We start from the raw sequence: 14,264 nt of genomic DNA on the forward strand, positions 1-14,264 counted from the left end.
GGCCGCCGGTACCGCGGGGCGCATCCGGCGGGCAGGGCGGGGAAGGGGCCTGTCTCTTTAAGAAGAGGCCCGGCTGCTGCGGCCGCCGGTCGGCGCGGGGGGTGAAGCCGCGGCCTGCCCTGCCGGTGCCCTCGCTGCCGCCTCCAGTAGCCCCGGCCCGGCGTGCCCTTGTGCAGTGGCCGCGGTGGCTCACCTAGATAGCGGGCCCGGCGGCGACGCGGCGGCGGCGGCGGGGGGCTGGGGGTGTCTCCCGGGCTGGCTCCCCCGCTTGCTCCACCCGGCCTCTCGCCCCACGTTGCCTGGGCTGGCGTTGCCTGTCTCCTGCCGCGGGGCGCTCCCGGCTCCTGCCTCGCCAAGATGGCGCCCGCGCTGGTGCTGAGGAGGAGGCGGCGGCTGCGGGCGCTGGGACGGCGGCGGCGGCCACTTTCGCTCACTGAGAGTAGAGGAGCAGGGACACGGGGAGCCATGGCGGGGGGGAGGAGAGGCGCCATGCCCAGGCCTGATCAATCGAACCCCGCATGCCTCCCCGCCGCTCCGGTCCCGCGCTTGGCCTCCGCCGCTCCGGCCGCGCCGTCGCGGCCGTCTCACGAACCCCACGCCCGCACCGCGGGGCTCGGCCCTGCAGGGACCCCGCGGGGGGCCCTTGCTCATCGATGCGCTCCAGCGGCAGATTGGTAGGGTCTGGCGATGACGGAAATTGCCGAAGGGACTCGGCTAGGCGGCCGGGTGAGCCAACGAGTCTCGCGCGAGGCGGGGCGGGGTCTCGCGATGCTCGCGCGGGGAGGCGGGTGCGTCCCGGAAGTGACGCGCGCTCGCCCTTGAGGCGCCGCGGGGGGCGCGGGGTGGGCCCTGTCCGTTCTGTTCGCGGGCTCCGCTCGCTGTCACCCCCGGGGCCGGAGCAGGCGGGGAGCCGGGGCCGTGCGCGTGTGGGTGTCGCGGAGGCCGCCCATGGCAGCCAGGCAGCTTGTGCTGGCCTGGTAGCCCCCACAGCTAACGAGAGTGGTGAGGGGCTGGCGGCGCTAGAAGCGGGGCGCTGTCAGGGTTAACACGTGGGGGCATTTGGTGAGGCTACGTGCCTTCTACCGCTTTGTCATGCACTAAGAGTTGCATCAGAGGAGCTCTGGATGAAACGGGCCGGAAAAGTTAATTGCGAAGATGCTTTGCACTGTAAACACGGTGTGGCCATCAGCTGTTCAGGACCGCTGCCTCCCAAAACCCATTAACTAGTACACTTAGAGCAAATCCTTAAATGGATGATTAATCCAGATCACCTACTGCATAGCGATGAAAATCTGTATTTCATGACTAAGCTGTGTCACTCCCAGTGCTCAGTAGGTACCAGTGTCCTGGTTTTGGCTGGGATGGAGTTAATTCCTCAATAGCTAGGACAGTGCTGAGTTTTGCATTCAGAATAAAAAACCTGATGTTCTGAGTTTTGCTAAGTTGCGTTTATCCTGAATCAAGGACTTTTTAGTTGTGTCTCATCTTCTGCCGCTGAGAACGAAAAAACATCTTGGGAGGGTGCACAGCCATGAGAGCTGACCTGAACTGACCAGAGGGATATTCCATACCATAAGAACATCATGCCCAGTATAACTGTGGGGAGCTACTTGCAAGTGAGGCCGATCTGCATTCAGGAAGGGAATCTGGCATTGGTCAGCGTGGGGTGAGCAATTGTACTGTGCTTTGTCACTTGGTTTTCCTTCTCTTTTTATCATTCGTTTTATTTACTCTATTACTATATTTTACTTTGTTTTCAATTATCAAACTACTTTTAAGCTAGGAGTTTTACTTTTGATTCTCTGCCCCATTCCACTGGGGTAGGACAGGAGGGAGCAGCTTCATGGGGCTTAGTTGCCAGCTGGGCACAATTGCTAGGATATAAAAATAAGATCATTGCTACTGCTCCAGTAAAATTTCCCTAGAGTTATTCTTAACTGGTGATGCTAATTGTATCTCTAAGTACAGCTGGGAATAGGGTTGTTTAGGAAGTGTGTGCATTATTTGGTTATGTGTTAGTACCATGCTCAGACAAGCAGAGCTGGCAGTGAGCAGCATTACTGTGGCTGATGGACCATTAAAAAACTAACTCATTTTTTTTTCTGTAAGAAAATAGTAATTTTCATTCTTGTGCACCATTGAGTGACAACTCCATTTCAGTCTATTTTTTTTCTTTACACTGTTCCCGAAAGAAAACCAATTTACCCAAGGAAGTTTTGCTGCTTGCATCATTATAGTGGCACAGATGCTATTTGACTGTGAAGTCTCTCTCTGGAAATCCTTATTCCACGATAATGCCGTTCCAGTCAGAGATTCAGCGTGCTTGGAAGAGGCTGAGAAAGCAGCTCAGTCTCTTAACGAGAAGGGGAGCCTCAGCAATTACTTTGTATCCTGTAGAGGCATTCCACTGTTCTGTATCCCAGACTTGGTGCCTTCATCTCTCAGCTTCTCTTCCCTCCCTCCTTCCCTTAGCTCACGTATCACCATTTTCTGTCTGGTAATAGGACTTGATGGACCCAGATGATTTTGGCTGTGGAAATATAACCTATGAGCTCTTGATCTCTCTGACAGAAGAGCCTGCTTGTTGCACATTGTACCCTACTGATCTGTGGTAACCCATGACTGCTTGGAAAAATCTTCCTTCAGTTAAATGATGAAGAGAAAACCTTGGCAGTTTTTCTGTCACTCTGTGAAGTGAACAAGTCTGACTTACAGTTTCAAATAAAGACCTATTTAAATACTGCCGATCTAGTACTTTGTGGGGAGAGGTAAAAAACCACAACACACCCAGAAAACCAACGTTTCCCCTAAAAATATTTTTTAAAATGTGCAGCTACATCAGAAATGCAGTCATACCAATTTACATCCAAAGAAAACCAACTCAAACATGTACTCACATGCAGCTCTCACATCCCTTCTAAGCTGGTGTCATTATTATTCCCACCTTTGCAGCCTGATGCCCAGATTGTTCTTGCACTGCAATCTGGTTGGCACAGTGACCTTTGACCTTTTCCACTCTTCCCTATGCTACATGCATCAGTGTTTACCGATATGTCAGAAAACTTGTTCTGAGGCTGAGGCACGGCCTACATTAATTTTGTCCTCTGGTAAAGCAGAGTTTTGCCTTAAAACCTGATTTTGCTTGGGGAGAGACTGCTCTATACCTCCTAAACTGCTTTTCACACACACTTGTCTATAGACACACAGCACAGTGGTGTTACAGCCTTACCCACAAGTTGGAGGTGGCAGCACTGGCAAAATATGGTGGGTGGTGGTGGTTTGCAACTTCCAGCAGGAAGCTGCTCTAATGAGAATTTTATATACCTGCAACAGGTAACAAAAGAACCTATACAGTTTAAGAAAGTGGTCTGTTAACAATGCAAGAAAAATAAAAGTCACTCTTAGCATAGTCAGACACAGCAGGAATTTCCTCCAAAAGACAGACCATCATTATTTCCATCCAACAATGGAATGTTGAATTACCTGTCATTCATTGTAAGTCAGGAGCTAAGTTTGACACCTCTGCAAGGGGAATAGCCCATTTTTTTCACTTGGATGTCTCCAAACATCCAATCTAAGCCCGTCAAATCAACTGTGTCAGAAATTAAATTCATACAGTCTGCTTAAGTTCAGTTTAAGGACTTCCCACAGATTTTACCACATAAATTTGATTTTCAAGCTCTGCTTTGATAAAGTACATCCTTGATTGTTGAAGGATGTGGTTGGAGACCCTGCTTTTTTAGTTTTTGTGGGAAAGCAATCCCCATCATCACTGTAGTTTCTATCCTTCTGCGGATTATTTCTCTCTATTAAATTCTATGGCTATTTGATCAAAAGACCATTCTCATTCATTCAGTAGTCTTCTCTTGCTTGCTCCCTTCTCAGTTTCTGCATGTCTGCCAGCTGACACAGCTCCTCTGGCAGCTCCATGCAAGTGGGATAATAAGGAAAAATAGAAAAGTAATCAAAACAATTTAGTTTTGTTAGAACCAGGGACAAGCTCCCTCTGTAATTAGCCAATGGCACACAAACAATCCTGCTGTCACATACAGCACAGCACCTTATCTACTGCAGCTTTACTGTGAGTGCACTCAGGATATCAAGTGCTGCACATGGCTCTGTGGTACCAGCGCTCTGCATGTGAACTGGCACCTCTTACACAAGAGGACTCTGCACTTCTAGGAAAATATTTGCTTCTGTGGACTGAAGGGTTCCCAGGCGTCTGCTTCTTTGAATCTAAGCCCTAAACACGAGAACATGTCTGCATTTTCAAGTATCTAACAACCATCAATATGAATCCACAAGGAGGTTAAAAATGTAGCACATGTAGCTCCTTTATTAACTCTTTTCTAGTGACAGAGCTGCAGAGAAACAGGAACACTTCTCCTTGGTGTCTGCATCCACAAGAAGAACAATTACTGCTGGCAGTTACACTGAAAATGCAGGAACTGCCAAGACTTCCAGTGTGGCAAGTTTGTGTTCACTCCTCCCCCTCAGCAGAGAGGAAGATAATCAGTTTCTGAAAGACACGGAAGAGGGAAGCTGAGAGTTTCGATAATGAAGCATTGAGGATCAGAGGTCACTTTGCATCTGGTTTGTGGGTAAAAAGTCAGCGAGTGTCCACCCCTTGCTTAGCAGGGAGCATGCACCACTCAGAAAACTCAGCTACCACTTGCAGATGATGACACAGGAAACCATACCTTTCCAAAAACATCAGGATCGATGAGATGCCTTTCTTTTTATTTCCTTCATTTTCATTATTTTTTTCTCTATTTTCTTCTTCATCCTCTTCTGCTAGTACTACATCAACAAGATGTAGAGCTACTCGCTACATTAACAAGAATATTGCATTATCTCTTTTGGCTTCTGTGATCTACTGGCAATAATTTACTGTTGCTAGTAAATCATACAAAGGTACATGCAATCATGCATAAGTCTGAAATCAAGAACTCCTGAATATGTTGAATATCACAAGGATAATCTCACCCTAGTAGGAGCTGTGTACATTTAGTCAGAAAGTGATTATGGCTTTTTGCCACTTCATATTTGGAGTTTAAATATGTATTGCAAGCAGATTTCAAATAAAGTAGAAGAACCTTTTTATTTTGTAATCTACTCAAGATATAGAAATTGCAGAAAATTATTAACAGTGAAATGACAGTGAAAATGGCTACTTTTACTACCCATACTAGATTCTAAAGCAGTTGCTTCAGAAGGCAACTGCTTTAAATGCAGGAAGTATAACAACCAGATGAGATATCAAATCAATTTTCAAAATACCATTTGAAATACCCAGGATCAAATTAATTCCTTGGCTAATCTTATGGAATAGGTGGATTTACAAAAGGATTGTCTTCAGCAAGCTGAGAACCACTTTAAAAATTCTACAAGTAGCCTAATAAAAAGCAGAATTTGTACTCTCTTCCTTTTAACAAACTGGTTTTTTCTCTTGTGTCATGCCTACTTTCACATGCATTTCACATTGGAAATTTACATGTCAAGCTCATTTTTTTCCCCATGAACTAAGTAGGAACAACCTTCTTTTTTTGGCAGCCTTCCTTTAAAGAGAAAATATTTTCAAATATGACCTCCTCTCTTACATCTGTGAAGCAACTATGACCTCTTGTGGTTATCTAATCTACTTCTAAATCCTCAATAATGGGATTTACGGCTCTGAGCCCTTAAGTAATTCCCAGAGGGGTTCAAGTCTGTGCTTCAGTGCTTAAACTAGGGCAAAGAAAAACACAATTTTTTTCATGAAGATAGAGCTGCATTCTCTTTTCCTAATAAATACTTCAAGACATTTACAATTGCAAAATTGAGGCACTAAAAGGATTTAATCATGTTAATTCAGTCCCTTTCTGATGAATAAGGATGTTTGACCACGCACTTTTCACCCGAATTTAATACCAACAGTATCTTACACAGTTAGTGCAAGCCCTCACAAGATTATTTCATTGGGCAGACAGAAAAAGACCACACCAATACTACTGCTTGTTTGGTGAGGTCTCATTAAGTATCTAATAACCTTATTTAATAGCTTCTTTGGAAGTCTTCTCACCCCACCTCAACACCTCCCCATCACAAAAAAGCAAGGTCATGTGATTAAAAGCCCCAGGAAATTATAGAATCATAGAATCATTTAGTTTGGGAAAAAACTCAAAGATCATCAAGTCTTGACTGTTAAGCCGTCACTGACAAGTCCACCACTAACCACACATTTTTACCTTTAGGAATGGTGACTACACCACTTTCCCAGACAGCCTGTTCCATCATGACCACCCTTTCAGTGAAGCAGCTTTTCCTCATATCCAATCTAAACCTCCCCTAGCACAGCCTGAGGCCATTTCCTCTTGTCCTGTTGCTTGTTAGCAGAGTAAAGAGATCAATCCCCACCTCACTACAACCTCCTTTCAGGTACTTGTAGAGAGCAATAAAGTCCCCTTTGAGCTTCCTTTTCTCCACACTAAACAACTCCAGCTCCCTCAGCTGCTCCTCATAGACTTGTGCTCCAGACCCTTCACCAGCTCACTTGCCCTTCTCTGGACATGCTGCGGCACCTCAATGTTCTTATAGTGAGGAGCCCAAAACTGAATGCAGGGTTTGAGGCATGACATCACCAGTGCTGAGTACAGGGTGACAATCAATGCCCTGGTCCTGCTGGTCACATTCTTTTTGATTTTGGTAAGGCTTTTAATACTGTCCCTCAGAAAATCCTTCTGGACAAGAGTTGCCCTACTGTGGGGTATGCAGGTTCATGGTGATCTGGGTGAAAAACTGGCTGAAGGACAGAGCTCAAAGGGTTCTAGTGAATGGAGCTACATCTGTCTAGGGGGCAACTGGCACCAGCTGAAGGATACCACTGGTATTCTTTGTGGTTCAGTTCCAGAGCCTGTTCTGTTCAGTATATTTATCAACAATCAGGATGTAAGAATTGAGTGCAGCATTAGCAAGTTTGCTGATGGTACCAAACTGGGACCCTTGGTTCCTGACCCTTGATGGACAAAAGGTCTTGGAGAGGGATTTACATAGATTGAAGCATTGGGCTACAACAGGATGAAATTTTCGAAGTTGGAATGCCATATTCTGCATCTAGGATGGAATAAGATCGGACGCAGGTATATATTGGGAGAGTGGCTGGAAAGCAGCCCTGCAGACAGGGACCTGATTGCTAGCAGGCTTAGTGGGAATCAGCAGTATGCCCTGGCATCTTGGGATGCATCAAACACAGCATCACCAGCTGGTCAGTGGAGAAGAAGGTGCTGAGCTCTTCTCCCAGGTATCCAGTGACAGGACATGTGGTTCAGAGCTGCACCAGGGAAGGTTTAGTCTGGATATTAGGAAATATTTATTGGCTGAGAGGGTGGTCAAACACTGGAACAAACTTCCTAGAGAGGTGGTTAATGCCCCAAGCCTGACAGTATTTAAGTATTTAAGAGGCATTTGGACAATGTCCTTATGTCTTGGTTTTGGAAGACAGGTGTCTGCTAGGGAGGGCGGGAGCCTCCCTTGGAATGAAAAATGTAGACTCCCTCCGAATTATGATGATTCTGAAATCAAGGGGCTCTTAGGCAGAGATCTGGGGATAGGAATAACAGTTCTTTACTAGTATGTATAACAAGGCAAACAAACAACAATAACTACAGCGTTAGCAAGAAAACAGAACCAGGGACCCTGTGACAGCTTTCTCAGCTGAGACGGGAAGGGATGGAGGAGAGGCTTTGCTTCACAAACCCCTCGGGCAGTCAGTCCCGGTGCTCCTGCAGGGCTCTGAGGAACAGCCGGCTGGAACAGCAGGGATGAGCTGAGATCCCGGGCTGGTGGCTGAGGTGGATCAGCAGCTCCGCGGTGGTGGCTGGCACTGCCACACGTCCCAGCAGGACCGGGGGTGAGAGGCCACCAGTGAAGAGGGAAGGAGGAGAAGAAGCAGCAGCTCCGTCTGGGTGATGGCGAAATTCCCTTCTCCCCACCGCAATAGCTCTGTGCCCAAAGTGTCCTTCTCTGAAGCAGAAGAAGCCGCCAAACTGTCCCCACCCTCCCCTTTTCCTGCCCCCTTCACCCCTCGGGCCAGCCAAACTCTTCAAGTACCCACCAAGTACCCGCAGTTAGGTTTTCCCCCAACTCATGGGTAAAAATTCCACAGGCAAGCCAGAACTAAAAGAAGGACACCTAACCCCCAACACCTTAGTACCAGGCTTTAACGTGGCCGTCCACGAACTGGTCAGGCAGTTATATTACAGGCTCATTGTAAGTTCCTTCCATATGAAATAATCTGTTTTATCAAACTTATGTTCCTCAAATCTTAGAAGTTCTTAACCCATCAAGTTTTTCCTTGCTTGTTCCCATCTGAAAGATGAACAAAACCAAGGAAAATAGAGAATGATAATTGGGCTGCTGAGCTGCACAAGAATTATTTCATTCTAATAGTGCTGTCAATAAAAGTTCCCCTTTTCCCCATCTGACCCAGGATTCATTTTAAGCAATTTGTTCTGTTGAAACTAGGTTTCAGAATTAGCCAAAAATACTAAGATACCCAGAACATTTTTCCACCCAAGTTATATATAGCTTGTATTGTAAAATCTTTGTGGTTCTTCAAAACCTGAATTTCAAATGAGCTATTAGGAAATACCAGCATATGCACTGATGCCAACTAACGCTTGCACCTGTCTCTCAAGGCAGTGTTAAAAAATATCCTTAACTACAGCAATTTAAGCACTGCTTACTGCCTTGCTCTTAAAAAAGAACCTCACAGAAGCATCTCAAGATGGACAAAGGACAGCTCACGACTGAGTCTTCAGAAGGTGCCTCATTGAATCACTCACTGAAGTCACCTGCTGTCTGCACTTCAGGATTGTATCCCACTGGAAGGTACCTTCACCTGAGTATGCAGACATGGTGCAGAAGGAAGCCATGAGTTGTCACTGAAAACTGAACAGTTGCAGAGCATCAACAACCTGTGATGGAAGGGATCAATATGCCATGACCAATGTCCATTAATCTAAGGCAAAGAATGTGGAGGTTTGACAGTGGGGGTGAACATTAGAAGTGAAGTATGCTATGAGCAAATTAATCACCATTCTGATTGCATGCAGTTGCAGAGCTAGCAATCTGACTCCTTAAAGCTGTTATGTGAAAGGGCAGATTAGGTTTTAGAAGTGACTTATGTAAGTTTTATGTTGCATTCTCCTATGGCTCCTTCTAGCCCAGTACTCTTAGTATTGGGAGAGAGTAAACATACAGTGATAGTTTCCCAGGATACTTACAGTTTTACCTTTTATCCAAAACCTAAACTAATGGTGCTAGATAAGGAAAACATGATGAAAGGATAGATAAGTTGTCATAAACCTTTTGCCTATAAACTGATTTTGCCAGCATGACTCATCTTTGACAACACATAGAGTCAGAAGGAAAACAGGCAACAGCCTCCAGCAGCAACTACATGGCAGTTCTCATGTTTGCTTGTTTCTATTCCTGGTTTCATCCTTTCTACCTCTTTGCATTGATCTGTGGAATCAGATGGCAGCAGTGAGTTCATCACTCGAACATTTTATGGTTAAACCTTAACTCATAGACTCATGGACTTCTGTCTTATGGAAAGTATCTCTCAAGCTGTCAAATTTTCTGTATTTTTTTCAGCACACAGCTTTAGGCAGAATTACAGTATTTATTTTGGTAGTACACAGATAGGCAACCCACATTTTACAATAGGCAGAAGTTTCAGAGTGTGAGGATACCCAGAAAGCAAGATTAGGGATGTAAGCACTAACAACAACCAGTTGCCTCCTCACCGTGCAGCTCTTTAGGCTGCTAGAGCCCAACAGGTACTCTGCCCCCAAGGAAGTCAAATGTGAAGTAACAGTATCAAACTTCCACAAACTTTATTAAAAGTTACTTCAACAGGTGATTTTTTAAAGTATTATAAGAACATCAGCAGAGAAGACAGTGAACATCAGAACACTGCTACACTCTAAATGGTGTGTTAATTATATTAGTATACTTATTGTAAGAATAAACTGTTGCAGCCACTGGCCAAAACCAGGGATATTATTTTTCAAATTATGCAGTCAGGATTCCATGTAAACCAGAGTTCTTAATTCTACTGCTGCATTTTTTGTGCAGACTCTCACTTGTGCATCCAGGCTGTTTCCATTTTAACAACACTGAGAAGCTGTCTCTGGGAAGTGCTTCACAAAAAGCATCTGTGAGAATTTATTCAGAAGTACCTGGCAGTTATTTTTCCAGCAGTACAGAGTAGAAGACAAGACAGTTTAATTCCACAATATCAGGTACACTACAGGGTACCCAAAATCAGACTATGTCAGTCACTTACTTCCATTAGAAGTAGGATTCAGGCCAAGGAATCAGAGTAATTGAATCTCCAAGCCTAGAGAACTATCAGTGCAAGGAAAGCAGGCATGGCAGCTCATACCAAGAGAACAGAACAATGAGTGCAATTCTGTGTACCTTGGAGCCTAGTGTGGGTAGTTCTGGTTAATTATTTCCACTGTTTCTGTTACATGTTCTAGCCAGTACCTTCGGGAGCACTGGTGGGAATTTTCAGCTCTACCTTTTTCATACAGTTAAGACTTAACACTGACTGATATTTGATCTGAAATGAAATAACATAATTTTTAAGGGCAAAAGGCCAAACTAAGATTAGAAAGTAACTGAGAGAAACCTGTGCTATAAAAAGCTTACTACATAGTCCAGATTAGGGCTTTGAGGAGTTACTACAGGCAGTCATATCTATGACATGAAAAGTTAGCATATATGCAAGCACAAGTCATACATAACTATGTAAAACATATCTATGCCCATTATGAAGGATCATAGCAATTGTGTTACTTTCTTCTCTTCAAAAGGCTCTTAATTCTCCTGCTAGTCACATATTAACCAGCACCAGGGCCAGCACCAGCAAAATGAGATTTTTGTGATAACTTGGACTGTTCCCTCATTTTCAGCTCTGCTTTTACCAGAAGCTGTTTCCCAGTGCTGGATGCCTATATTTGAACCTATTTCTACGCTTGTGCAAGGGGCAGAAAGAACAAAGAACATAATGCACAAGCTGACCTGGCTCCTGCTTAACAACAGTAGCCTCAGGTTGTTACAAGTTTGATCAAGAACAGCTAATACACCTTTTAAAAAAAAAGCACATTAAACCTGCTGCTATTATTGGGTAGTAACTACCTTTTAAAATGTGTCTACACAAGATTCTATCAGCCTTGCCTGCAGTTTCTTTCCAGCTAGAACAAAGCCACAACATTTACACGGTTCAACAACTGTCACGTTCTTGTCATGTTGACCTTCTCTGAGAGAATGCCCTGAAGTTTCTCTTGGTTAAATTTTTGTCCCCAACCAGAATACCTTTGAAGTTTACCTGTGTATCCAAGACACTGAAGGACACTGTACTAGTAAAAGAGACAGTCTGAGACACAGTGGCAGCCATGCATGACTTGAAGCATGAACTGCCTGATTTAAATGCCTACAGTCTAGAGCATGACCCCAACTCTATTATTTGACAAAAAAACCTGTCTATTTAAAAAAGTGAACTGCAGCACTACTTTTTGTCATTATGATGCTCAATGAACCAAAAGGTTTCACCTTAAAATATTACATGCACTAAAAAGAGTGCACCCTAATTTCCAGGCTTGGCTAGGGAAGGGAAAAGATTGTTGCAAAGACAAAACTAACAGACAGATCACACTAACCCTTGTTCTTTCTTTTTTTTTTTACTCACATACTTTGGTATTTGAATTGTTAAATATAAAAGTGAACGGACAGTGAAATAGCTGAGACACTTAGCATCTCAGAAGTGGAGAATATACAAACAGCAGACTACTGTAAAATGACCAAAGTATATATTTTACATAAAAGGAGATGTGGATGTCCTATCCTATCAAAGCTGGGCTGGGGCTCTGAGCAACCTGGTCTAATGCAAGGTTTCTGTAGAACAAGATGATCTTTAAGGTACCTTCCAACCCAAACCATTCTATGATTCTATTTTCTCTCCCACTACCCCAGTAAATGCAACTAACTTTTCTTTAGCCCATACAGGCCTTGCACTGTTGTCACTATTCTCTAAGAACAGAATGAGCTGATTTTGGATCTGTGCCTGTATAGGTATACACCTGTATATATGTCAGAGTAGGAACCACACAACCAGATCAGTGCCTGAGAGCCAGCACAAACCCAAAGAGCAATAGTCTTACTGAGCTTCGAGTTATCTATCACATCGTGTACATTTCAGGAACAAGTATAAGATTAAAATAGTGACCAAGAGGAGTGCTCACTGGCTGAAGTATTTTGATTTCTCCAAAAGGTCAGTTGTGCTTCTCAGCCACTTTTACAGTTGGTAAGAGCTACAGGATAAACATTTTGGAAAGCAGGCCAGTTTCCTTCCCATGTCTGCAGATAACAAGCTCTGTACCTACCTTTCTGTTACCATTGTTCTCTCAAATACATCCTGTTCTGATACTGACAAACCAACAGATAAGAATCTCTGGGAAAAATGTTGTCTGACAAAGACTAAGTACATTGCTTGGCTAATATCCACATTACCTCAGAGGGAATATTTTGGGCTATCTGAGGCCCTGAGATGGCTCTCTAAGGAAACACAGGGAGAACTCCATGGGCTACAATTTTGCTTGTTTGTTCAACAGCTTAAAGTGCACCTGAGCAAGCAAGACAACCAAACCTAACACAGAAGTCAAAACATTATTAAAATGTCCATGCTGGTGAAACGTGAAAGAGAAATATTTCATGCAATACCCTCTGCCTCTGTTCAGAAAATTAACAGCTGCATATGAAGCAACTCCTTAATTTAGTGTGCATGGTTCTTACAGAAGATCCAGAAGCTACCCAACAATAAGCTTATTTTCCACAAGAAATTTCTTATCTCAGATAAAATTTCACATTTATTCTGAAAATATAAGGTGAAAGCAGAACCAGAACAAATGTTTGCTGCAAAGATCAGCAACAGTCTTAAGGTAAACTGGAGTTCAAAGTACAAAGAATGAAGTACCTGACCAGAGCCTAAGAACCATGCAAATTAAATATCTGTAAGTCTTTACCCTGAATCAATAATATTTGATTCATTAGTTAGGTACTGTAATTGGAGGGCAATTATACAAACTCACCAATATGAAAAAACAGTTGCATCACTGAAACTTTACTGTAGTCAAACAGAAGTTATCAAAATAATAAAAAATGGTAACATCACAGGACCATAAGGAAGAATAAACTATTCAAATATGTTCTTGTGAGAAGACTCAAAGCAAAGCCATCTAGGAGCATGGGTCTGCAGGGGTTTGAAATATATTTTTACTAGCTTTCCCAAGACACATTTATAAATGTTTTGAGAGCCATCTATATGACTCTAACTTCCCTGTGCAATTGTTCTGGAACAGTTCTACCACAGGTGAAATGCTCATAGGAAATTCTCCCTGAAACCACAAGCTGACAAGGAAACAAACCAATGAAATTCTTCTACCTAGGAATACTACTGGGTAAGAAAAAACAAAAACCAAAAACCAAAACCAACGCCAACCAAAACAAAAACAAACAAATAAACAAAAAAGAGTGGGAGAATAATTGTAAACAATACCTTGGAGGAACCTTTTACCTTGGAAGAAGCTTTGTTCTTCCAAGAAGCCTTGGGAGAACCACCTTGTTCACCTCTTCAGAGCTGAGGAAAACAAATGTGGCACAATTGAGTTTGGAAATCAGAATTATACTCAATGTAAGTTGTGGTTCCCCCAGCAAGTACATCCCATCCCTTCTCCTCCTGTGAAAGGAAGGAAGCATTTCAAAACACTCAAAAAGCATTGCTGTTCCCTTCCCTGAATCGGGTTAATTCAATGACAGAAACAATTTATATTCTAGTGCTGAAAAGCAATGTTTGGACACTTGTTAAGACTAGGTAAGTCTAATGACTTAATCATCCCATCAGAAACAAAGTCAGTATTGAACTACAACTAATTAATTTTCAGATCATTACATATAGAATAAAGCAAGTACATTAAAAAAGGCAGAATGGAGTAAGTTAATCACTTGGTAATTCCAGTAGATGCCTTCTAGCTAGTTGCCCCTCAGCACTTTGCTCCTGTCTCCAAAGCAAAGCAGATGCCAACAGAAATACATAGGACCTTTATACATTAGAAATGTTTTTCTTAAATAATCCCATATTTATGCCATTAGTAAAGGAGACTCAGATAAATAGATCGTTTAATAGAGATGCTTTTGCCTGTGTGAATAAAAGTAAGACC

At 43.5% G+C, this 14,264-nt stretch overlaps 1 protein-coding gene and 2 long non-coding RNA genes across 4 annotated transcripts in view; 1 reads left to right on the top strand and 2 right to left on the bottom strand.

Annotated features, from left to right (window-relative positions):
* Positions 1-447, bottom strand: part of INO80 (INO80 complex ATPase subunit) — a 64,926-nt gene extending 64,479 nt beyond the window's left edge. Inside the window, exon 1 of the mRNA XM_015630721.3 lies at positions 194-447. The gene's annotated coding sequence lies outside the window, so the exon portion shown is untranslated. The remainder of the gene's footprint in view (positions 1-193) is intronic.
* Positions 448-795: 348 nt separating this feature from the next.
* On the top strand, positions 796-2,744 carry LOC107205805. Of its 2 annotated transcripts, none has more exons than XR_004498012.1 (2): positions 796-1,666; positions 2,193-2,744. It is a non-coding gene; the product is annotated as an uncharacterized LOC107205805 (long non-coding RNA). The 2 variants fall into 2 exon arrangements; XR_001522139.3 differs by having other exon boundaries at positions 798-1,666; positions 2,505-2,744.
* A 6,900-nt stretch (positions 2,745-9,644) lies between these two features.
* On the bottom strand, positions 9,645-11,444 carry LOC117244599. The gene is made up of 2 exons (XR_004498013.1): positions 10,331-11,444; positions 9,645-10,199 (listed from the first exon to the last, which is right to left on the bottom strand). It is a non-coding gene; the product is annotated as an uncharacterized LOC117244599 (long non-coding RNA).
* Between the last annotated feature and the right edge of the window lie 2,820 nt (positions 11,445-14,264).

The sequence above is a fragment of the Parus major genome, chromosome 5 (genome assembly GCF_001522545.3).
Source record: "Parus major isolate Abel chromosome 5, Parus_major1.1, whole genome shotgun sequence".
Classification (NCBI taxonomy): Eukaryota; Metazoa; Chordata; class Aves; order Passeriformes; family Paridae; genus Parus; species Parus major.